We start from the raw sequence: 26,708 nt of genomic DNA on the forward strand, positions 1-26,708 counted from the left end.
AACACCCCTCCTTCCAGTTGTTTTCTTAAAGAAAAACTATGTTTAACTCACACTACTACTACTACTACGTCAGTAACAATAATGTATCGATTTACAAGCCGTGTCCTTGCTTTAATTATTGAGTAATAAGGATAAATAAAGACAATTGCCGATTTTTATTAATTTCATTTTATTTTTAAGCCTTAAAAATATACATTTATTATTATTATTTTTTATTGTTCTTTTTCTAGGGTGGGTGCGTGTTACATCACTTTAAAACATGATTGATAACAATGCAAAATAAGTAAGGATGTTGTAAGGAGAGAAGTGAAGAATTCGAGCATTTTATTCACAATTGATCACGTCGGAAATCTTGACTATCAGTCGGAAGTAACCGTGAAAAGTAGGGATGAAAAAAGTGACGTCATTCATTATATCCCACTTAATCCGTCTTCCTATGTAGGGCACGTTATATTTTTTGTCATCAAAATAGTACAACAACTCAAATCTTCTGACATTTCTCTCGTTCCAACCCGAAAAACTTTCGAGGGGTAGAGGGGTGTCGACTAGCAGGGGGGCCTGCAAAATAAGAAGAAGAAGAAGAAAATTCTTGTTCGCTTGTCTTCTGGGCAGCCATTACTGTCTCGGAATCGAGAATATTTTTTGGTGGTCCCTTCTCGTACCGAAGAAGACAGCTCTATCCATCATCCATCATCTCTTTACCAATTTAATACCCGTTGGTCGATTCAATCTGAGGATGATCTAGGCTTAAAAAAATAAAATAAAATAAAATAAAAATAAAATATTGTTGTGTGCGCGCTTATTGTAATATATCAAAACAGTGACAGATATAAAATGAGATAAGGCTACAGGCTAAATAATAAAATATACTCTACGTTGGAATCAATGAGATGTCTGGTAGAGTAGATAATCCTGAACAATAATGCCTGTTACTCTAGATTTAATGGGATTTTTTTGGTTTAAATTTAAGGCTATCTTCACCATAGTGTATAGTAAAATAAGGCTATAATCATTATAGTATAGAGAAAACAAGGCTATATTCATCCATTGTGTAGAGAGACACTCCCTATTTTAAACTTTCAAAAATCTGTACTACTATAGAAACAATATTAATCCGTTTGTAATTACAAAAGTATTGACTTATAAGTCTCACAACTGAAGGCTAATTAAGGCTAATCTTCTGATAGAAAAGTAGAAAAAAGCTTTAACAATAGTTACAGTAACGTAGCCTTTGCTTATTGTGTTTTGTTTCTTACTCTTCCATAAAAGTGAGGATAACTAATTCTGCTACTGTAGCAATGTAGTGTTACTACAGTAACAGATTTCATATACTTAACAGCTCATTAAGGTTCAATGGAAAATTAAAAACTCGAGTTAAGGTACTGTACCCTTACGTAAGGAGAGTAGTGTTTATAAATTTGTGCTACTGTAGTAACGAAGCACCTCCCATTAGAAGCCAAGCTATCTATAGCTTTAGATTAACGTCATAAGTCTAAAAATCTCGGTTTATATCCGATCCGTCACCCTAAAAACTAAGTAAGGCTAATTGAAGTAAAAACTCGATTTTGTTCCCTTACTAGTAAGATTATAAGGATGCCTTAAGGAAGGGGAAAAAACTCGTTAATGAACTATTTTAGTAATGAATAGAGTAGCTAGAACGAGTTATCAATTTTTAAATATTCTTCCAGCCTTCGAGCTTGTTTATTTAGTAAAGGATGAAAAAAAACCATACCCTTAATTGCCTCATAGAATTAATTAAATTTTACTCTCCCCCTCTTAAGTCGGGAGGAAAATAAAATTAAAAACAAATGTTTAAAATTGTGCAAAAGTTTTCTTTCTTTGAAGGGAAAAAATGGAGGGAAATGAAGAGTAAAAGTTTGGATTCCGGATATTCAAAAGTGACAGTAACAACAATATTTCAAAAGAAGAAGAAGAGGAGGAGGAGGAGGAGGAGGAAGAAGAAAAAAAGTATTTAAAAAAGTTCTCATGGAAGTGATGCAATTTCGATACGGAAAGAAGATTCCTAGCCAAAGACAGCATTGCGAAGATTGAATAAAGAACCCAAGGGTATTTCTGTGAAATGTACAGACACAAGCACACAACTGGCGACTGGTTGTTTCCCTGCACACTCGTCACCTAACTGTCAGTGTATTTTTCTTTTCTGGGGTTCCAGAAGCACATTTACGTTGTACGGTTTGACCCACCTCGAAATACTTGTAACTAATTATATAACTACAAAAAAAAAGCTTAGAAATTTACTTAAATTCGAAAAAAGTTTAGATTTATAAACTAATTTTACTCATTTTTATTAAATTAGTCAGTTTCAATACACGTGATTTGATTTTTTCGTCTTTTTCCTTTAAATTTGTCCATTTCCGAACACGTGTTTTCATTCTTTAATAAGCGGTTATTAAAATTTAATCTGTTTCACACCACGTGATTAAGACAATTTTCTCGAATTAATCAGTTTCAATACACGTGGTTTCAGTTTCTTGTACATTTCCGTTAAATCTTTCCATTTCAGAACACGGGTTTACAATACTTTTATGCATAATTAATCCGTTTCAAGCTTACCATACATAAAACGTGTATTAATACGCGTAACTAATTATTTTACGATTAAAAAAACATTAAAAAAGCTACCAAATTTTATATAAAATTTTAAATTACAATTAACTTTTTACGGGGTTTTATTAAACTAACATGTTTCATACTGTGTGGTTATTATTATCATTATTTATTTATTTATTTTTAAATTAAGGTCGTTTACACTAGTATGGTAATACGCGTGTACTAGGGTAATTTTTTAAAAAAAATAATTAAAAAATTATTTTATTTATTTATTTTTACAAATTAAGACGTTAAACTTCTCCCTTTCTCTTTATTTTTACGGATTTGGAAGTTATTTTTATTAATTGTCGATTATTCTGTTATTTCGTTTTATTTTCCTTTATTTCACAATTGCCTTGTTTGTTCGTTCTGTGACATTTTAATTAAAGTTGTTTATTTCGTGTCACGTGTTTTAATTTAATCCATTTCGTTTCCTATTGTCTTTTTATTTTTTTTTTATTTTTTTGTCGTTTCTGGTCATGTCCATTTCAACTACGTGGCTTCAATTTTTATCCTTTTTTTATTATTGTTTCTTTTTCTTTTTATCCTGTCAATTTTGCTAAATCTCGTCAATTTCACGTGACAGCTGAACTTTAAATAGAAATTGACAGAAACTGTTTTAAAAAATTTAATCACGTGGTCTGATCTGAAATTGATAAACGTAATAGAACTGTATAGAAAATTACAACCACGTGGACTGTAATAGATTAGTTTACGTAATAGTATAAAAGTTATCACGTGATCTGAAACAGATTAAATTGAAATGTATTAAAAAAAAATACAATCACGTGGTTGAAACGGATCAAATATAAAAACCACGTGTATAAAGTCTAATCACGTGAATTGAAACAGATTAATTTAGCGTAATAATGTTTTAAAAGTCGAACCACGTGATCTGAAACAAATTACATTAACAGAAACACGTAAAAATAAATAAAATTGCGGTGAAACAAAAAAATAAAAGAAGAAAAAAAATAACTGTAATGACTAAACAACGAATTAAATCACATCTGTTTCGCTGACAACTTTAACTGCAAACAGCATTAAAAGAACAAAAATAGGGTATATGAAACAGAATAAATAAATAAAAAAGAAAAAAAAAATAATAATAATATTATGTGAAACGTGCAAAAATCAGATTTTGTCTCACGTCGCGCGGAATAACAGACAGACAAATCCCACAGAATAATAAATTTTAATTTATACACGACAAACTAAATGACATTAAATGTAAATTTTGTTAAAAGCAATTAAATAAAGAACAAACAACTAAACAATAACAGGAAAAAATAAATAAATAAATAAATAAAACAAGAATAAACTAATCTATATTGTACTGGAAAAAATTAAAAATAAAATATAAACGAAACAAAGGGATTATTAACTAAAGATTAGAAAGAGAAAAAAATAAAAACAAGACACGATACTTTTCTGGAATTTCAAGAAAATAAATCAGAATTCATAAAAAATAAGAAGTTATAAAGGAAAAAAGAGCAGTAACTTGACAGTTGGTTTCTTCTTCTAACAAAATCACTGTTCAGCTTTTTCACTATCATCCGGAAACGGAATAACAAAAGAGAACATTAAAGACGTGAACTGGTTGCTTTTAGATTTATGACTTCATAAACACGTCAACGCTGTACGTCCTAATGAGCTTTTGCCTTTCATGCAATACTGATTGATGACCTATCCCCATGCCTACACTTTTTTAAACGTGTTTATACTCCGCAATATGAGTGTCAAATGTAACAAAACTATAATATTCACCGTTTATTGGATCCGAATTTCTAAATTCCTACCCTATTTTATACTACCAATAGGCATTATTTTTTAAAGTTTTATTTTAGTGTATTCTCCCCCAAACCCTAACGTGTTGATTCAGATGTGACCCCGGATTGTTAAAATTGACTGGATTGGTTAATTCTTGACATGTGACGTAACTCCCCTCGCGTCGTCACCTAACGTGGGCGTGATTAATCACGCGTGATCTACGTCTTGCATGCCTCCAACCGACACGCTGTTAAAACCTTCATCTAAATCCCCCTTCGTGGTTCTTTTATTTGAGGTCTCAACCCTATATTGAGATTTTAAACTGGAAATAGCTCCTCCTCCACTTGTCAAAGTCGAAATAAAATATAAACAATTATCTTAAAATTGTTAATTCATTCGAAAACTCGTTAGTGGGCCAGAAGGCTACCCAGGTAGTCTCTTTTTAAGATAATTAATTAATGTCGGCATGATAAAACGGGAATTCTACAGGAAACCATTCAGCCTATAGGCTACAAAAACCAGTAAATCCTAGCAGAAATTGGAAAGCCTCATAGCGACCAGCTTATCCACCTAATAAGCCAGTCTTTCTTATGATGTCATACCTCTAGTCATTTATCATGATTCTGACCCATGACCCCGTGCCGACTTCCTGTACAACGTTATGAATTCGGCATTGACACCTTTCCTGTTAGAGGGGGGAGGAGAGAAAAACAGAGAGAAAAAATTACATTCGAAGTGTTGGACGTGCGCAACTTTATTTTGCAAGCTGATAAATTTAATTAATTATCTGGCACTACGTCGTGTGTTTCGGATGTTTATATACAATTGATGATGCAAACACGTGGTAGCAATCATTAAATAATTTTCTAATGACTGCTAATTCCCATGTTTGGATATTTTTACTTCTGTATCATCATTAATGAAGGACATCAACTGTGGAGGAATAGTATTAATCTTTCCCAACATTAAATGCGTTCTGTGTGCAACACATTCACGGTTTTAAGCACTTATAATGACATGCTCTACCTGTTTATTAATTCCGTCCGCTTGGAAGTATCCTTTAATATCCCTTCCAGGCCCAGTCATGTGATGGATTGGCGCATACCAAACTTTCGCCTATTCACTGAAGTTATTAACAAATTTTCCACAAATTTTTTCCATGCACTACTTCGTGTTAAATTAATTTTCCACCATTGCTCATAGGTCCCATTTCACATGCCAATAGCTAATCTATGACTAGTTATAGGCTATAAAGTAGACAGAATTATCGACCCGTAACGTGATAGCCACGTACAGAAAAAAAGGCGCATTTTTAGAAAAACTCGTGAATTCTTTTCGTTCAAACTCCTCCCTCTGAAAGGTCAGAGTTCATAGCACGCGTCGATGTTAACCGGGTGTAGGAGCAAAGCGGAATTTTATAAAGTCGCTCGCTTAGAAGTTGTACATATATACTAACGTATTGGAACGTGGTAGGAATACAATATTAATTTACAAGGAATTAGCATTTTGCTGATACTTAATATCGTTTTGAATGGGGGCCCAGCTGAAATCTGAATCAGATAAGTGGAGAAGAGGAGCAGCCCTGGACGACGCCGGAGGATCTGTCACTAAGACGCCTGTCAATAGTAGAGCGGCCATGATAGATGGGACTGGAGTGAGTAAGTGATATCTGGTCCTGGCCCGTCACAATCCTGTCACGGACTGCACGCTGCCTAGGTTTTTGCGTGCGCTGGACCTTCTCCTTTCCAATCCAATCCCCGCACAGAAATCCCAGGTGCTTTGCTTTAATGGAACTGGCAGATATAAGCCTAAATGCAGCCTAACCGAACAATGCTATGTAATTTTCTTGCTTGCTGGAGCACTTATGAATTCTCATCGCACTACCTACGTGAAAAAAAAACTTTTTGCATTTCAAACTTTTCCATTTTACCTATGGGCATATAGATTTATGCTGCTCCAACTCTCTCTGCAACTCGTAATGAAGTAACTTTAAGGTTTTAGCCTATACTTCTACCATCATAAAATTATCAAATTAAGCATTATTCTAGTTTTATAATGCCTTACATTTAATATATATATATAATTTTAAGCTTTGACTTTATTAATTTTAGTAAAATCAATGCTGAAACTTCTGCGAGTAGGAGAAATATTAAGCAGAAAGTACGTTGTTTCTATGCAAACTGGATGCGTGTAGGATATAAATTATTATGTAAGACGTAAAGTAAAAAATAAGATTTAAAATAATAAGTTTTTTTTCTTTAGGAAAAAATAATCTATGAAAATTGTTTTGGATAAGATAAATTTCGCTGCTAACAAAATTTTTATTTAAAGAATTGGTAGAAGGGGAGAGTAGCGGCTGTACTAGGGAAGATGCGAGATAGCATTGGCGATTTTTGTCAAGATTACTTCACCAAACAAATACAATATCCTGTTTTCTTGACGATCAAGACAAAGCGAAGAAGAGACAAGCTCTTACAACTTAATAGGATTGAGTATTGGTGTACGTAGGATCGGGTACCCTCTTACAGACTTTGTAAAGTAAAAATTTACAGAAAGAAACTTTCACAGTGGCCATAAGATGGCGCCCCGCATCTGGCCCCCTTCTCTCCACCCCTGGTAGCCCAGCCAATGACGAATGACCCTGACTGGAGAGCACAGAAGATGGCAGAGAATAGGAAGATTAATGGTGTTGCAAGGTCCGCCAAGCCGAACCCGGGCAAGAGAGTGAATGATGAAAGAACTGCCGGATTTCACTTTCTTAATTTTTTTTCCACTTCATCAGTAAAGTCCAATGGAATTTTACACAGAATTTTGATTTATATAAACTTATATGGGCCATATATATATCGAAGAAAGTTATGAAACGACCCTATGAAAAGTTGCACGAACATCTCCCAACCAGTCGGGTTTCATAACTCTTAAAATAACTTTTAAAACGTGTTTTAGTTAAATATTTTATTAAATTGTTGTAAAATAAGCTTTCAGCTATTGTAATGGGCATAAAAGATAATGTCTTGGAGAGAGATAGAGGCAGTTTTTACGTCTTTTAAAGCGGTTAAAACTACAGATTACGGTGCTTTGAGCTTTGAAAATCGCTGCTTCTACAAGAAAATAATTTTAAAATATATAAATAAAACAGTTTAATAGAGTTATAAGGGTATATTAAGTCCATAAACACTAAAAATCTTACGATTTTTAATGCGAAGTAAAGAAATAAACGACCGTTTTTCATGGCTTAAAAAGTAAATTAAACGACTTTCTAGCATGGTTTAATTAATTAAAATACTATATTTAGCTCTCGAGATATTTAAAAAAGCCAAGATAATGAAGGTTTAGTCATACAATCAACATCATTTTTCCCATTGGAATAAGATAAAAAATAGCAGATAGAGTTCCTGAATAGAAATAAACAGAAGACTGTTGACAACACTTGTCCAGACGAAATTTCCCAGTGCAAACAAATCAAACAGTTTAGTTTACCGTTAAAAGATAAAGATTTTTGTCTACCTTTTCCTCCATAAGAGGCTCTAGATGTTGTATATTTTCAGTTATTAATCAATATATCTCAGCATCTTCACTCATCTCTCTGAAAAACAGTAAAGTTTAAGCTTAGTTTCTGTGTAATCAACAGGCCTCCTACACTCGACAACGAGCCTTAAGACTCAACCTCACGTTTATGTATAATTTGAGGCACTAAAATTAAACTTTGTAATAAAATCGAGTAGAAGAGAAGATCTATCTGAAGATTTGTATATAAAGATTAGGGCGCTTAATTGTAATATGATGGGGATTAAAGATAAATATTCCCACCCACGACGCCACTTCAGCAGTAGCAAGCTATAATATTTCGGTATGTAACGATGGAAATGACCCTCCCTCCTCTGAGTGACCTCAACCTTTAACACCATTCCCCAAGCTGTGTCGACTGGGCGACCCTGCGCCCTCCTTTATTTTCTCAATTCTTCAAACCACCACCTTTACCATGCTTATATCCGGTGCAGCTGTCGTTAAAACTTGTCGCTAAAACTTGACGTGTCGCTTAATACGTGAACTTTGAGCCATTCATATGTCAAATCGGCTCCCACTAGTTTGTTAGGACGTCGTCTACCCATAGGGCATTGGTGATTTGCTGTGTTTTAATTAGCCAAAACTCGTCCCCCTTCCTGTTTATTAGACGAAAGAAGTTGATTTGTTCCTTCGGAAAGCCTTCGTAGAGGTGATTAGCCTTTCCTCAAAGGCTGAGTACCTATACCAAGGTCCGTATAAACCCACTTTAGAGCCTCTAGATGAAGAAATTCTGATAATGGATTTAAGACGAGAATTTGATGCGGAATTATATAGAAAAATAGCCTTTATTTAAAATCATAACGAGATTTTCAGGCTAGTTTAAGGTTAAACAAATAGAATAACGTTTTAGTGAGAATTTTTAACGCGATTTAAGCCTATATTTAAGCTATAGAGCCTTAATAACTTGATAAAATTCGAGTCTTTAATAAAGGCTAACTAGCTTAAATAAAGGTTATAATATAATTTTAAAGCGTCATCAAATATATAATAACGTCAATTCCCTTTCTACAAGGATTTGATATGGTTTTAATAAACTAATTACACTAGGTAGCCTTTATTAAGAATGATCATTCAATTTTCAAGTTTATTTAAGGCCATTTAAGCCTTATTCGCTGAAATTATCTGGCTTTTACTAAGAAAGTCATGTACTGTTTTCAAGATTAATAAAGGCTGAACAGCTTCACTAAAGCCTTATATAAGTCCTCCCTATAACTACCTATTTTAAATTAGTCCACCGACCTTTTTATACAAGAATTTAATATAATTTAAATAACTTATTTAGCCTTGTCACTGTACAGTATTCAGGCTCAATTAAGGCTGTCATCACTAGAAAAAAAAATCTTTTTTACATTAGGCCAATGACCTTTCCCACAAGCAGTTTTAATAAAGTATTTATGCCAGGTAGCCTTTACTAAGAGTATTCAGGCTCAATTAAGGCTATTCGAGCCTTAAAATCTCTGAAAATCATCGATTAAAGGAGGTAAGTTTTAAGTACAGCACGGTTTTCCTCCCTTGTTTTTACAAAAAAACAAAGGTATTTTTTTACTTGTCTTCATTATAAATCTAAAAAAAACTTGTGTTTTTATTATTAAAATCAACTTCTGAAACTTTTTTTTGTGTGTATATTTGTGTATATCTTCTCTCTCCAATATCATAAAAAGCGAAATTCCTTAAATATTAAATTTTTTGAATATTTGAGAAGGTAATTATAAATTTTTTATGCATTTTTTCCTCATTTCTATTTTCTTTTCTTTTTATTTTCTAAATCAACATTCCAATCCAAGCAGAAGGGGAGAAAAAAAAAAGAAAAATTAAATAATATAAAAAAAAAAAACAAAAACTAAAATCACAAAATTTATATCTTCGCCTGTAATTCGCTTTCCCCGCACAGCACTTAAGTCTATAGGAAAAACCAAATCTGCTGTCTAGACTTCGTGCTGTGCTGTATACACCGGGGGAAAAAAAAGGGGTGGTTTACAGAAATAAAATGTTACTTCAGTAGCATGATAAGCTAATTTTAATTAATTTCCTGCATTTTTTTTTCTTAAAATATCGCCATTAAATTTAAATTACTGGGCGTTTTAACACGTTCTAAAACCCCCTTCTTCCTACGTTTAAATTAGGGAAAAAGTGACTTAAAAACCCTTATAAAACGATAAATTATGACTTTATAAACACGTTTTAAGTTATAATATTAATAAAATTAAATATAATGAGCAATTATTTAGTAATTATTTCGGCAGATACGAAGAAGTTCAGTGGAAGTAAAAAGCATTAAAATTAAATTAGGGGGTGTATAAGCCGACTTAAAACGTGTAAAAAGTCGGCTTATTTATACTTAAATTAGCATATGAAAGAACGTTTTAAACAGGTTTTAAATTATAAAATTAATAAAATAATTAGATGCGAACGTCTTTCTTTTTTTTTTTTTTTTTTTTTTTGTAGAAGAGAAAGGGAAGAGATGCGAGATGCTTTAAGAAAAACAGCAATTTTTTCTTGACAAAATTATTAAATTTGAATCTTCGGAAACTAAAAAATACGATAAAGTATAAGTAACGAAATGAATACGGACAAGAGATTGTAAAATATTGCTTTTAGTCACGGCTCCGAAATCTCTTAGCTAAATTGAAGGTTGTGCAGTTCTTATCTCGAGTTCTGAAGAACAGCAGGCGTGGCTTGTACACAACGTAGAGATTACACCCTTCTAAGACGCCTGTTCTGTTTCAAAACACTAAATCCGAGATTCCTACTTTTACACACACACACATACATACACACACACACACACACACACACACACACACACACAGACACACAACATTCAGCTATTTCTCAGAGAATTGTCCGAACCAAGTCCCAGGGACATCACTCCTTGTCTGGAAAACAGGTGGAAGGTTCTGTTCGAAAATCCACCATATGACGTTTACCCTACATGATTTAAAAGGGTAAACTTAACATAAATAATCGACTTATTGCATAGTTTCGGGAGGAGGAAGAAGAGGAAAAAAAACAGAAGATTGTATAGTTCAAAATTATCAATTCAGGTTGCCTATCCTAGATTAAAGTCGACCCCATCCTCCTCCTCCTCCGTTCTCTTCCTGCTCCTCTTCTCTAAATTTGTAAGAGGAAAATTGCTCATAGACTTGTTATGTCTTAATCAATCTGTTATACCCCCCGTAAGATGATTAATAATATCTGTAAAAGGGGGTTTAAGATATGATTTTCATTCAATATTCAGCATTTGAGTGATGTTGTGCTTAACTTCATACACTTATCACATAGAGATGAGCCAATTTACAAGGGGGGTCGTATTGTGTTTTAATCAAATTCTTCACATTTTTATGTATCATGGAGGGTTTTTTTAAAGGGTTGTGTGTTTTTTAAGGCATAGAATCAGTAGGGATCTACGTTAAGTTTTAAGGGATCCTCGCCTTAAAAGTTTAAATTGAGCAATCTACAATTTTCAGAGGGGGAGAAGAAGTAGAATAGGAAAAAAAAAAAAAAGAAAAAGCTAGCAGATGTTTCTAAAATTTATTCTATACAACCTAAACAAGTTATTCTTTGTTTTTTTTTTATTCTTGTACTTTTACATCTCTTCTACAAGATATTTCAGAGCCTTGCATGACATCAAAAATTACTTCTGAGCTGGATTTTTTCTCCTTCTGTTTTTTTTTTAAGAAGCTATCTAATTAAATTTTTTGGAGAAATTATATTCTGGGCCACTTCTCCATCTAAAAAATTCTTATTTTAATGTGTTTTTGTTGTGGTATTTGAGCTTAACTTGAGGTCCTTAAGCGTTCTTAATAACACCTACGTAGGAATGAAACGTTCTAAAGAAATTCTTAGTACTAAGTCTTAACAAATCTCTTTCATTAATGTGAGATTTTTTGAAAAAATACCAAGAAAATAGGTTCAAGAATTAAAAAAAGTATATAGAAATAAGTTAATAGAATATCTAAAAAAGGTGGAAACTCATCTAAAAATACCTCCAACAGTAGTAAAATCTGTAAAGATAACCATTATCAATAGAAGAGGTTACTAATGTTGGTTTTTAAGAGGAAAAAAATAGTATTTAAGAGTTTTCGGAGGAAAATTCTGAGGAATTAAGAAATCAATATGAACAATAAGCTGTTAAAAAAGCAAAAAATTAAGAGAAAATTATACAAAACAAACATTAAACAGAACTTCAAACATAAAAACAATTTAAAAACGAAAAGAATTTAGATTAAAAAAGAGAAAAAAGTATAACAGAGAACTAAGATTAGAGTACAAAAAGACCCTAATTTTACTTCTTCGTTGTGTATACAGAGTATAATTAATTCCCTATAGAAACCTCAAACTCTCATTTTCCTCTAAAAAATGCCTTCAACAGTAGAAACTTCATCTGTTGTAAGATTTTTAGAGGTCTTTCAGAGGTTTTCTTACTATAGAAAGCTATCAGAGGAATTTGCATTAATTTATCTACCTTTTCTGACTGTTACTCCTATACAATTTTAGTAACAAATGCAGCAATGGATCTCAAGAAGTGCACGACGAGATAATAACGGAAGCATTGGAGAGAGAGCCCTTGAAAACTCGGCAGAGAAGAGGACAGGAACTTCAGTATAATGCCTTAAATGCCCTAGAATACGTTAGGCATCTTTTTATATTATACATATTTAAGTTAGTAGATGCTGCCTTAACGTTTTTATACATTAACAAAAAAACTACGTCCGTAAACAAAATAATGCGGGTGCATTATTTTGTGTTGCGATTGGACAAGGAATAAATTTACTTCTTGCAGAAAAGAAATGTTTCCTGAGAGAAGAGGGAAGGAGGATTAATGTGTTTGGTTAGATTGTATAGCAACAACTGCCGAATATATGACAGCTACAAATAACTGCTGACAGCATCGTGATCTTTAACAAAAGCATTGCCTATGCAACGTGCAGCACGGGGATAAATTGAAAAGTGCAGCACACGCACACACACACACACACACACATTGAATCCACCCCTTAAATATTTAAAGCTTTTTTTTTTATACGAAATATCTATCGGGCCTAGAAATACTCGAGAGGACCCTTAAAAGTTTCTCGCCCTCCTTCCGCTTGCCGTCTTCATTAACAATTCTTTAAGCCTCTTTATATATTTTAAATTTTATGCATCATTAAACTGAAAAATTAAAAAATATTTTAGTACACAATTGATAATTTTAACCCCTTGAAATTAATTAATCCCTTTACTTAAGGGGTAATAAACAAAATAAAATTCTATAAACTTATTATTTAACACCTATATTACTTCTATAGGCTTATATAAATATTTTAGGAAAGAAATAATTTTAAACGACCTTTGACCTTTCGCAGGTCATCGTCGAGTGTTTTTTGAGTTATGCAATATAACAGATTTCTCGTTAGGAATTTAATAAACCTTTTAAACTCTAGCATACACCCCTCTCTCTCTCTATATATATATATATATATATATATATATATATATACACGCGCCCTTATATATAAAGTCGTATATAAGGTGTGTATAAATATAGAAAACTCGATATATAAAAATTTTATTCCTTCACCTGTTGAAGTCGAATACCTTAAGAGTGTAAGGGGGATAAACTTTTTAATAAGAGAAGTTGGCCATTTCAGGCAAAAAAACGATAGAGGGGAGGGGGGTCGAATTCCTTAACCATTTAAACGTGCAGCAATAGCCAAGTTTTAGACTAATGTGGGATTAGATTGATAGTGGGGATCTGTCGATACCCGGATCCATCATGCTTTACAGCAAATCCTTCCAATTTCGACCTGTGCACCATCGTAACTCAAATATTAGTTCCGTCTGCGGTAAGACCTTGGCTATTTAATATTGAATCGTGGCAAAACTCTTCATCCCCTTCCTCTATACCCTCCCCAACTTACAGTAGAGCGTTATTTATTTCTTTCGCCTTTTCTCTCTCTCTCTCTCTCTCTCTCTCTTCTCGTTCTCTCTAGGAATCCTGTTTGTCTCGTGTAATTTGAAGGGACTTAGGAGTTACACAGTTGCCACCGAGGGCCTTAAACTGTACGAAAATCACTTCCCTACTTAAAATGGGTTACTGATGATATGCAAATTACCCTAGAAAGTAAAAATGTTACGTAAATGGTTCTGGCCGCTATTTATTAAAACTGCAAATCGAGCACGGAGTAGAGTCGTTTCCCCTTATTTAATTTGGCAGAGAGCCTCTTTTTTGTTTGTTTTTTCAGCTTTTTTTCCTTCCTCTCCTATTTTTTTTAAAAAGATCTCACCTTAATTATATCTTAATAGTGCGGTTTTTCAGGCCCTAACAACTGTAGAATTGTAAAGTAAGAGATTCTTGCACCTTTGAGACTAGAAATAGTAATGAAACATTTATAAAAATAAAACTAAATGCCCCTTTCTTATAAAATTTTAATAATAGAAAGAGGCCTCAATATGTCAAGAATGATTTTGACAATTTTAGATTATATATATATATATATATATATATAAATGTAACCTACTTAAAAAAAGATCTTTCATACTTTAACCTTTTACCTACATTTATGAAGTTTGTGATGCTCTGAATATAATTATAAAATATATTTAGGCCCTAAACTTTATTGAGGTTGAAAGCTTTGTTAATAATCTCTCACAGTAATCTCGTGTTGCTTCCCAATCGTAGAAAGTCATTATCATCACTGCTTTATTAAGCAATATCAACAAGTCTAATGAGATTAAAACAGTTAGTAATGCATTTTAACAAGATTGAAATGATACTAATTTATTTTACAAGGCCTTAAAATAGGCGTAAAGGCCTTACTACAGACTACACATGTTAAAGAAATATGACGACTTTTATTTTAATTCAATTAGAGATAAGGAGATTTTAAAGACAGTACAGTACAAGCATTATCAATATATCAATTATGCCTAGAATTTTTATTAGTAATCATAAAAGGCCTTCTTATTTACCATTTTACAGCAATACGGCCTTGAGAGGTGTTACATATTTACATCATAATATTTTAATTTACTGATAAATATTTGACAGAATCAACAGTTTAGATAAGTCATCAAGCGAATAATTTATAAAATTTAAAATTAATTCTTAAAGGCCTTAATTCTTTCGTTTACAACATTATAGAGCTTTCGAGTAAATAAATAAATAAATTGAAAAGAATTAAATTGTCGAGTGTGTTAAGAAAATTCAACAGGTCATTCGGATTAAGACAGATACTGGGGGGTATTATCAACGTACTTATCGATTTCAAGACTGTTTTGTAATTTCAGTACAAAAGGCCCTCGTACAGACTGTGTGCAGGCCTTTAGACAGCCGAGACGAGAGGCCTTATGAGTTTATTTAGAATGCGAACGTGATGGGAATAGAGCCGGAGGGTATGGAAAACAAAGTGATTGTAGCAGTTTGATTAGAGGTGGCAGTTCATTTCGCCCCTTCTTCTAATTCGACCGGTCTCTTTCAATTTAGGCTACCTTGACTATTTTACAGCAGAAGAAGGGGGAGCAGCTGCACCACTCCGAGGACTGCCTGTCGTTTCATTTATCTTCGTATCTCCATCACTTTAATTAGTTTCCCGGAGAGCGCCGCTCTCCTTGTCACTCACTTCTACTTCAATAGAAGGGGTTTGCCAGATTGCGTCTCTTCTTTTTCCCTCTAGTAATTATGTACATACTGGATGTACATACTGTGTGCATTCCTCTACTAATTGTACACGAATAGTTGCAGTTATATACACGCATTCCTACCCAATGTTAGATCATGTTGCATTCCACGACATTTCCTCTCCCTCAGGCTAAAAAATGTGACTTATGAATACTTCCTCCCTTTGGAAACATTGTTTCACTGATCTGTCTGTATTCTGTTCTCTAAGTCATACTATATAATATAAACCTAGAAGTTTATCAATCTAGTATACTCTAGAAAGTTATATTTTTACAGATAAAATCCTTGTTCAGTCTTCTTAACGTATGTTTATAGAAGTACAGCAGTTCTGTACAAACTTACTCCTACCAAATTATATTCGTAGGTTATGTAAACTTCTTAGCATATATAACTTTCATCCTAGCTTTGTACTTACATACGTACAGATTCTAACTTTCTTCCTAATTGATCCTCTTCTTCACATATATCCATATCACATTAAAACCATAACATACAATCTTATCTAGAATTCTTGATATTATATTATATTCTAGATCCTACAATATAATGTAATATCAAGAATAGATTTTATATGCTAGATCTAGAATCTAGCATATATCCAGATTCTTGCATACAAGCATTTGTAGATAAGACAACCTACAACTTTATTCGTTTGTCTTACATTTATAAGCAAACAATCGTTCTACTCCGCATTAATGGTGTTTGATTATGTTATTAAATTTAATTAACATTAGTATCAAATAACTTAATTAAATTTTAAATCATTAAAGTTATAGGGAAATATACATGAAGATTTTATAAATTAACTTTAAATTAAATACGATCTTGGAACCATTTGGCTGCCAAACAGGGTATAAAACGATATAACTGGTGGCGCCATCTGTTATCGATAAAATCATAAAACGTTAAATATCGCATTTTAATTGACATAAATTTGAGGATCTTGTCGAAAAATGTTAAGGGGTAACGAAAGAACTATAAGTGACGTAAAGGAGCTAAGGGGGTTGAAAAAAACGAGATTAATTGGAAATTGTGTGGTCCATTGTCGGGCATACACGACTCTAATTACGTAGACTATGGCCCGTTTAATAAGAATAAATCCTATAGAATTAAAGAGGAAAGTCCAATTACGCCCACGAAAATAATTTTGGTGTTTAGTAAAGAGTCTAATTTACCCGAAAAGTAAATTTTATAATTTAAAACAGATTAAATTATTATGCTACTTTTCCCCCAACTTAGTACGGGGCTAATTAAGATATTCTTAATTCGGGGTTTATACCTATTTTTAATTACCTAATTTATATCTTTAAATTAGGCTAATTTCCTGAAAATTTTCTCAGAATTTTAATTATGTAAAATAAACTAACACAATTTAAACTTTTAATTTCGATTAGAAAAGCACGAATTTTGCAGATTCCATAGTTGGAAAGGGATGAAGAGCATCCTCATCGGAAGAAGATGAAGATCATTTTAAAATTCCAATTGGAAGGGGGATGATAAACATTTAAAAATTTAATTTGGAAGGAGATGAAGGGCATTTAACTCTATAAGGAGGAAGATAAAGAACGTGTTAAAATCCTCATTTGGGAAGATGAAGAGCATTTAAAAATTGCCATTGGAGAAAGATGAAGAGCATTTAAAGATACTATTTGGAGGAAGATAAAGAACGTATAAAAACCCTTATTGGAAGAGGATGAGGAACATTTAAAAATCCTCATTGAAACAGGACGAAGAGTATGTAAAAAAATCTTCTTTGAAGGGGTTATTTCGAGCATGTTTGGGGTATCTTCCAAATGCAAAAGTAATTTTTGATCTCGTTATTTAATTAATTAACTCTTTGACCCATAAGAAGCAAAGTCAATAGCCCAAAGAATCCTAGGAAAGTTTAAAGATCGTCACAACCAAAAGCAGTGTTTCAGACGTGGCAGGCATTTTGCCAAATTTGTGCTTTCTTAGAAAGTACAAGTAAATTAATCAAACTTTCCCAAGTAATTGTTTTAAACTTATCAAGGATAAAAATGATCAAAAAATCCTGATAACAAAGCAAAACAAATCATATTGTCTATCAAAAAAAATAAAAGAAAATGGCCTTAATAAATCAAATTATGACATTTTTATATGTTTATTATGAAGTTTACAAGATATAGTTTTGTAATTTTTATGTATAAATTAATATAAAATAATTAGCATTAAATTACTTAAAAGCTGGAAGTTTGTACTTGAATTTATAAGGAAAAAAAATTAACGTTAAGGTTATTTAATTAAGGATGAGGATCTTTTGCTCTTAAAGTTCTTATCCTTCTTTAGTCCTATACCCTAGATAAGGATTATATTATTAACATTTATATCCTTTTAAATACCCTAGTTACTTTATCCTATTGTTATTTAATTATTCTTTGTTATAAGGATACAAAGAATTTTTATCCTCAGCATCCTTATCTTCAGCATCCTTTATATCTTTACCCTCAGTATCTTACTGTTGTATCTATGGCTTTAGTATTTATATCCTTAATTAAGTATCCTTTCTTTATGCACTTTTAAAATAATTATATTTTTATAATTATAAGATAATTTTATGAAAAAAATTTGCATTTTTTTTTGTGTTTTTAATATCTACAAATGCTATTTTTAAAGGATTTCAGTGTAATTTTTGGGGCTTCTAATGCATTTTTTGACATTTTTAATGTGTTTTTTTGAGGTTTTAGTCCATTTTTTGAGGTTTTTTAAATGCGTTTTGACATTTTAATGTCATTTTCGAGGTTTCAAATGTATATTTGAATAATTTAATTTGAGTTTTTAGGTTTATAGTTCATTTTTGACCATTTTTATTGCATATTTTGAGGTTTTAAATGTGATTTTTGAGATTTTTAATGCAGTTTTCAACATTTTAATGTAAGTTTTTGAGGTTTCTAAAACATTTTTTTAAGGTATTAAATGTATTTCTAAGCTATTTTTACTTCACAAACACAAATTTTACACAAATCTCTCAAGATAGAAAAGTAAGAACAACGTAAAATTTGATTATTAGAAAACAATTTAATTACACGAAAGTTTGAAAAATCCAGAATTTAAAAATTTCCAAGAGTTAGATTCTTAATTAGCTCTAACAAGGCATCTCTTAAGAGAATATCCACGATTTTAAGTCCTACAGTAATAAAGCCATCAGGAAAAGGATCGCGTGAAGAGGAGAAATGAGAAAATATAATTAAAGAACCATTCATAAAGCAATTAAGAATAAATTTCCAAACTATAACACGCAAAGAATACTTTACACTTTTATGGTTCAATTTATGGAACCCATTAATGTCAAAACCATTAATTAAAACTGCAGGAAGTAAACTAACGTGACTATAATGCCCCATAGGATATCGATAAATTACGATTATAAGTAAAAGATTTTTGCGTGTAAAAATAAAAATCACCCCCCTCTCTAACTATGCAAAAATCCATACTTAAAATCCCATTAATAAGCATGGAATTATTATTATAAATATTTATTTAATGTAAACAAGATAGCAGTGTTTACACTACCTTCAAAAGGAGGGGGGAGAAAATTTTTGGCATATCGTTGTAATCAGCGCTTACACTACAATTTTTTGAATAAATTTTTGCTATAAAAAATGATCTTCTACTCGAAAATATCTTTACCTATATTTACCAAATGTCTGAAACAAGAAGAGAAGATTGTTGATGTGAGTCAACACCAATTTCTCATTCTCCCCTTCTTGATTTTCTCCCCCCGCTTCGTCTCCCCCGGTTCTTACTAGCGAGCGTAGCTCCCCGCAGCGGCAGTTAGCTACAACACCTCGGTACCGCCCACTACGAACGGGGCGGAGCCCTCCTATGCTGTCAATTTCGGTTCCGCCCTACGCGAACACGCCCATTACCTGCTTCTAAAAATCTTTTTTTTTATTATTTTTTTCATTTTCTTAAGACGTAAAAAATATATCCTGGAGAAATAATGCTTTCTTTTTTAATTACTTTTTTCTTTACTTCTTCGGGCGGAAAATATCGATATGAAGAACAAAGGGATAAAAATATTACCATCATATAATGAGCAGTCGTTATGCGGGTGCCATTAATGCATAGTTTCGTGTGTTTTTTTTAAGTAGTTTCTTAGATAATTATGAAGGTTTTTCCTCGAAAAAAACCTTCCATTTTCGCCAGAGGAGTGGCTTAATCCCCGAAAGACAGTGTGAGGATTAAAGGAGGATTAGGAAATACCCCTTAAACCCTATATCTTCGAAGGTCTTTACGCCGTAAGCCGATGGATTATGTGATTTCCAGACCTCCTATCGAAGGACCTCCTGTCTAAATCTATGGTAAACTTACATCGATTGAGAACTTATACTTGCCAGAACTTATATGAGGCTTAATTATGCTTATAACTCTAATAAATCTGTTTGATAAAGATGGAAGAAGGCTTCATCACTTTAACCTGTGGGCTGCCATATTGAGAACCCATTTAAAATAATTTCGCGCTAGGTTTCGTGTTAAATAATGGTGTAAATGGATACATTAGGACCCCTAATATGTTTCTTCTCCCCTTTCAGGCACGATTTTGCCACCGGAAATTATTTATTTAGTTGTCAACAAACTCTTCTGGAGAGAGAACGAATGAGTAGAATCAAAATGTATAGCCCTTCTTTACGTACAAGGGGGTCGTAGGGGTCTGTAGGGGGAGGAGGAGAGAGAGGAAAGGAAAGTAAAATTGATGTCTTTTTTATAGGTAACGTCACGAATTTAATTACTAAAATTTAAAAAAAAGTCTGATAAACAAAAGCGTAATAAAAGTTGAAGAAGGTTAGCTAGATTGATGATACATCTATTTCTAGGAGATTTTTGGGAGTTGTAAAGACCCACCTAAGATGAAATATGTCGAAAATGATAAAGAGAATTTTTGTATCAAAGTGCAGTTTCCATCAAAACATTTGTCTTCCAATAAAAACGTCAAGAATCTTGCTATTTTGGCGACTTCTTGTCGACGGAAAAATGGACATTTAAGGTGACGTTTTCTTTGCTTTGAGGGGGGATACAAGTAAAAAAACAAACAATAAAATCACTCAAATATGCAAATATTTCAGCTAATTTTGAAGAGGGGGGAAAAATGCGCATCACACTGAGGAATAGAAGCAATAAAAATGAATTCTTTCGCAGGTTTCTTCCTGTAATTGCTCACTGAATTTAAACACCAGAAAGAGGAAATGATAAATTAATATTAAACTAAAATTTAACCCTATCCAGTATTAAAAAAAATAATAAGAAGAATTTTGTCCGGATTTTCATACGAGCATTTGGTAGTTTCATTCTCTAATTTTAATAATTTATACCCGCAGTAGCATGCAGGCATTCTGTTTAAATATTAAAACAACAAGCCACTCTCTCTCTCACACACACACACACACACACACACATGCACACTTTCTCTCACTCCCTAGACAAAAATTGAAGTAAAATATTTTAATAATAAAAAAAAGGGAGTATGAGTTATGAAAATAGAAGGAGAGGGATTAAAAAAAGCAAAAAAATATAAAGAAAAACTTTATTAGAAAGAGGCTCATGAGTCACAAATTTAAACAGATGACTTAAAGGGGTGGAAACATCTGGGAGGAGGAAGATAGGTAGAGAGAGAGAGAGAGACAGAGATGCTTACCTTTCCCCAACAACGAAACTGCAAGATTAACTTATTAATAAATTTAGGAAGAGAGGGATGGAAAAATTAATTTAGAGACGAGATTGACTATCAAAATAGATTATAAGAGGATGAAAGATGATGTCGAACAGGAAGAAAAGAAAAAAAAAATACATTAAAAAGTTGATGGAAAAAAAAGACATTTCTGATTAGAAAAGGGGGTGAGTTTTCTAACGAATCACTTTAAAAAATGGTCCAATAGTAAGTTCTGTATTTAGAAAAATTAGGAAAGTAGAAGTCGGTTCTATCTCACTATACGTTGCTTTAGTTAAGAGGAAAGGATGATGATGAATGATAAACCCCTTTTCAATTTTGGTGGTTATTAAGGGGGATTGATTAACGATTGCTGAAGATGGTGGAGTAGGAAATAAGGACCCGTTTAATGATGGATTAAACCATATCTCTTTTAACTCGAACACGCTAATTAATTCGGGAATATTAATGGGCGGCGTGTAAAATAACGGCGGGGAGTTCAAGTTCGTAATTAAAAATCCGTTCGTCCTTACTTGGTTATATTTTTACATTCTGCTTAACAAGGCTTTCAGCAACGTGTTTTAAATTCGTTAAGCTTTAAAAATCGAAGAGAAGATCAAGAAAATGAACCTCCCCCTTTTATAAATAGTTAAAAGACCCTCGATGTAGCGAAGAGTTGAGTGAACTTTACTGCTCTTTACAGTTTTTATCTCCCATTCTACCTAGACAATGATTGATTAAGGTCTCAGAAATTGGGTTAGGTTACCAGTTTCTATACGTCTAAACGTCAAAAGGGACTTCGTTCACATATTTTAACGTCGAAAATCAGGAAAGAAATCAAAGATTTCTATCCTTAGATATAGATTTAGCTTATGTAAATGGGTTTCGGGCAGTAAAAAAAATTTTAGTGAGGTTGCGAGCCGGTGATTAAAATTCTTCCCTCGCAGCATCACTTTGATGATGCGGATCGGATAACAGAGAAATGAAAGTAGCTGGAGGAAGAAAGGGTCATAAATTAACGGTTGAATCTTTTAAAATATCACAAAATAAACTTATATATCTTTAAATTAATAAAATTTAACGCCTGCTACCTTAGTAATAAAGTAGCTGTGTCGTGGAGTAATTAGCAAATTTGTAAATATTCGTCGAAAGCGGCACGCAACCAGATTCCTACTTGTCAAAGCAACTAACATGCCCTACTTGCGCCTATAAAAAGCCTTCTTTTATAGGGATAAAATCTATAAAACACGACAATCAAGCAAGAGTAGTTTATTTTAGAATAATTTGAAAAGTTTTCGATGGTAAGAATATGTTATTATATGAATAAAAGGCATTTTCGAGTGGGTAATATCCATTTATCACTACCACAATCGATGGGCATTTTACTCATTTAAACGTATAAAAGCTACCCCCACTCAACCTTATCGAGGTTACTAATATAGTAACAATAGGTTTTCCCAGGGTGAATGAAAGTAATTAAGTGTTTAGAAAACAGTACAGAGCTTTGAAAACAAACAGCTTATCGTTTGAAATTAGTACCTGTCAATGGGTAATTTCTATACTAATTAATATCTTAATAGTCCCATTTAACACTACAGTAGTGTAGTAGGGGGTAGAAGGTAGCTTTAGGGATTCAAATCGAGCGTTTAATTTCCTTAAATCGATCTTTAGGGGGCGGAAATGATTCCGGGGTAAAGAGCTTTGGAGGAGGTGTGAAGGTGCTGAAAATAGGCGATTTTATAAAATGGCGATTGAAACTGCTGAAGTAAGTCATCAGGAGTTTCCAAGCGATGCTATCTGGTTTTCTATTTTATGTAATTGAAGTGAAAGGAAAATGTAAGGTTATAGAGCATGCGCTCGACCAGTTTCAATTGAAAATAACGACGATGATTGCTCAGCAAAGCGAAACTTTTTTCAGGTAGAATTGTTGCCTCTTATGCATGGAATGTTTTCTCAACTAGGTGATAAATGGGACGAAAATAAACTAAAATATACCTTTTATTGGTACATATTAAAGTTGAAAGATTTTCTGGGCATCTATATGAATGATTTGCATCGCTAGGTGTGACGGATATTGGCACGTTAAAGCGTTATAAGTTGCCTTAATGCCTTGCACTTCTGGCTGCTCTATGCGAAAACTAGATGAGTTTATGCAATCTGCAAGCTCTTTCGTGCCTAAAAATTAAAGTTACAACAAGGGCTAAGCGTAGATTTGAACGTTGCAAAGGGCTATAATCTCTGGAACCCTTCGTAAGTTCACGAGAAACGAATCTAGACGGCGATTTGAGCCTGAAAATTAAAGCAATGCGCACTTACGTGTGCTGCAAAGGACCAAAACTCCTAGCATCCTTCGTAAATCGTCAAGAAATTGAGTTATGGAGCGACGTTTAAACTGTAAAATAAAAAAAAAACAATCTTACACTTAAGGTAGGGAGTAATTTTAAGTATTACAAAGGGTCGAATTGGTTTAGAACTCCCTGCAAACCTCAGCAACAATTGTCAGGAAGAGGATCAAACGATTTAGTGGCAAATCATAGTTGTTAGTTTTTAAGAGATCCGGAGGAATCCTACCAATTTTTATGGAGGTACGCTTTATCGGAGGTAGTTGAAAGGCCTACTAAAATAAGAGGGGGAACCATAAAAGATATCAATGTCAGTTCACGGGGATTTCAAGAACAATCGGGATCGATCGTTGCGAGGTTGGTCGAGGAAGATCGACACCGAGTATTTGCAAGATTATAGAAGACTTAAGAAAGGATCTAGGATAGAGAGTTAGGGAAGTGAGCCAGTTGGAAGTGGGATTAGTAGGCATTTTAATGTTGGAAGAACCCGCAAGAGAATAATACAAATAATGCCAAAAAAAAAATTACAGATTTATGGAAAGTCATTTGTGGTTCAACAACTTGGCTTCCATTATTAATTCTCTTTTTTTCGGTTGTCCCGAAGACAATTTTTTCCTCCTTATTGTTAGTCATTTTCTATTGTCACCAAAGGAAATCTAGCGGATTACACTTTTCCAAACTAAGTAGTTTTCCTAACAACCATCTACAGGAGTGATGCAGAGAATGAAATGAGGTCCGTCACCAACGAGGTCTTATTCCATCTATCATTGGACTTCCATCTTCGCGTTGATGTGCAGCACTCGACATGACTTATGTGGCGGTTAGTTTCGAGAGGGGGGTGTATATAACACTCCAACCACAGTGTCACAACCGTCGGCCCTCTACGTCCTTTTCCCGTCACCATCACCATGGAAACAGTCAATTTACTTTCGTCTTAGACTAATGCTTGTGTTTCATCTCCGCCATCTTTTCCCATTAAGTTAGTTCGATCCCATGACATCAGAGGGAGTTAGAAGGAAATGAAGAATTACACTTGTTCCACATTTAAGATGAGCTATTGGTAAATACTTTTTTTTTCGTTTGTTTGGTTTGTTCGTCCCCCCGAACGAAGTGTAAACCCCCCTCCCACGGACAAGGAACAAAATGGTGGACATAAATATGATTCGTGATGTATTTTGAAGAGAAATCTTTAATGCGACTTTGGGAATTTGGAAAATAAAGTTTTCCTGCTCTCTGCTTTGGGGGAGGGTTTGTTTTCCCTCTGTTTTGTTCTCTTCCTGCCCCCCTGATGGCCCATTATTTATTGTATGGGCATTAGACAACCGTTTTTGGACAGAATAGGTTATGAGCCATCGTTGATATTTTTAGTTTGAGATCTATTATATATATAGGGGAACGTCAAGCATCGAATTTTTGCAGGAGTTTTACTATTTTAAGGAGCACCTGATTCAAAATAAATGCTCCACATTTCTTCGTAATACATTCTAGTAATGGACAGAGGTCGAATTAGATCGAAAATGCTATGTTCTTGCTTAATTACACCATAAAAACGTGCAAAAATCCTCTGTCTATCAATTACAATTCCTCTAAACGTGTCCGGAACGTCAAATTTTTGGATATTTTAGGCGGGATTACTGATGATAAAACCGAAGATTTTCTTGATCTTTCATGCAAATTTCGATTAGGAAGGAAGGAATAATATGGTGTTATATTACTAAAAATACAATGATTGCCTAAGAAGTGGGTTTCGAAGAAAATTTCGGGTGTATTTAGAGGGATTTTATTCCTTAAAATTTAAAAATTTCGATAGATTTTAGAGGATTAAAGAGAAGATTCAGAGGTTATGAATGAATTTCCTAGGAAAAAATATTATCTCCTCTAAAGGAAGTTGAGGAGTTTTGAAGGTTTTTTCCTCCAGATTTGAATCAGGAAGAACTAAAATTGTGAAATTATTAGTAAATATTGACACTAAAGATTAGATTGGAAGAAAAAATTTGAGGATATTTATTGATTTATTGAAAGAATTTTCATTTATTTTTAGGGGATTTTGGATAATTTTACAATTAAAATCCCCCGGAAAATATCTAAAATATCCTCTAAAATTTATGTCTAAAGCTTCTAGAAGAAACATTTAGAGGCGTTTAATTAATATCCTTTCAATATTTCCTCAATTTTATAGAAACAAATATTTCAGAGCAGTCCACGAGAGGAGTTTCGAAGGTAAATTTCCATACTATTTTGAAGTATATTCCACATTTAAAGGGCTAAAGAAATATAGAAAAATGCATGAAAATCATTAAGGAGAAGAACAGAAAACGAAAACAACGCATATAAAATTCAAATTTCTAGAATTGTAAAGCGATAATAATGACTTTAGGGAGGCATCAACACAAAGATTAATCTGAGTGAACCATAGAGAAAAATAATCGCCTCGTGTCTGTTGGAGAAATTTAAGGAAAAGGGGCCATAAAAATTGAAAATTCAGTAGGAAAGTTAATGATTAAATATTTTACTTTTCGAGAATTCGCCCCGAAAGGACTGAATTGGAAAAATGGAAAATGTTAATAATTTACAAGAGGGAATTTATCACGCGGAAACACATGGTGATAATTAGGATAAACCGTGACGTTTCCGTAGTTAACGGACAGACAGATGGATGGACGCATTGGTTTTTAAGTTAAAGACGTTGTAAATGTTAAAAAATAGCAATAAAATCGATAGAATTCGTTAAAATCCGGAAAGGATCCCCCCCCTACAGCAGCAAATGATTAACGAAGACGTGATCTCATGCGTGTGGATTCTGTTACCTTTATCTCGATTTCTAGGACCCTCCCCCCCTATCGACTTATTTAATCTCAAAATTTAAATATTTATCTTTACTTCAAAGGTAAAAATATTCTATTTTCTCCAAGTCGATCCTTGCCCATTGGGTAGCACGTATGAAACGAAGCCACCATTCAGGGGCGAGGATCACTCCCATTGATAATCAGCCTCTGCCAACTGATTCAGAAAGGTTCTTCGTGAGTCATTTTTGTCTGTCTGTGTGTCTGTACGCCGCTTTAATTCTAGAGAATTTTTTTTTATATTATTT

The 26,708-nt window shown here is 33.1% G+C and overlaps 1 long non-coding RNA gene across 3 annotated transcripts in view; it reads right to left on the minus strand.

The window, feature by feature from the left end:
• Positions 1-202: 202 nt before the first annotated feature.
• Positions 203-26,708, minus strand: part of LOC136979719 (uncharacterized) — a 57,851-nt gene continuing 31,345 nt past the window's right edge. The window contains exons 2-4 of one of the 3 annotated variants that reach the window (XR_010881427.1): positions 7,888-7,966; positions 2,091-2,232; positions 203-746 (exon numbers count right to left, since the gene is read on the minus strand). This is a non-coding gene — a long non-coding RNA (uncharacterized lncRNA). Of the gene's footprint in view, positions 747-1,316; positions 2,233-7,887; positions 7,967-26,708 lie in introns of those variants that run through there. The other 2 variants (XR_010881425.1, XR_010881426.1) reach the window with 2 other exon arrangements.

This window comes from Centruroides vittatus, unplaced genomic scaffold (genome assembly GCF_030686945.1).
Source record: "Centruroides vittatus isolate TY-2023 unplaced genomic scaffold, ASM3068694v2 contig_631, whole genome shotgun sequence".
NCBI classification, from domain to species: Eukaryota; Metazoa; Arthropoda; class Arachnida; order Scorpiones; family Buthidae; genus Centruroides; species Centruroides vittatus.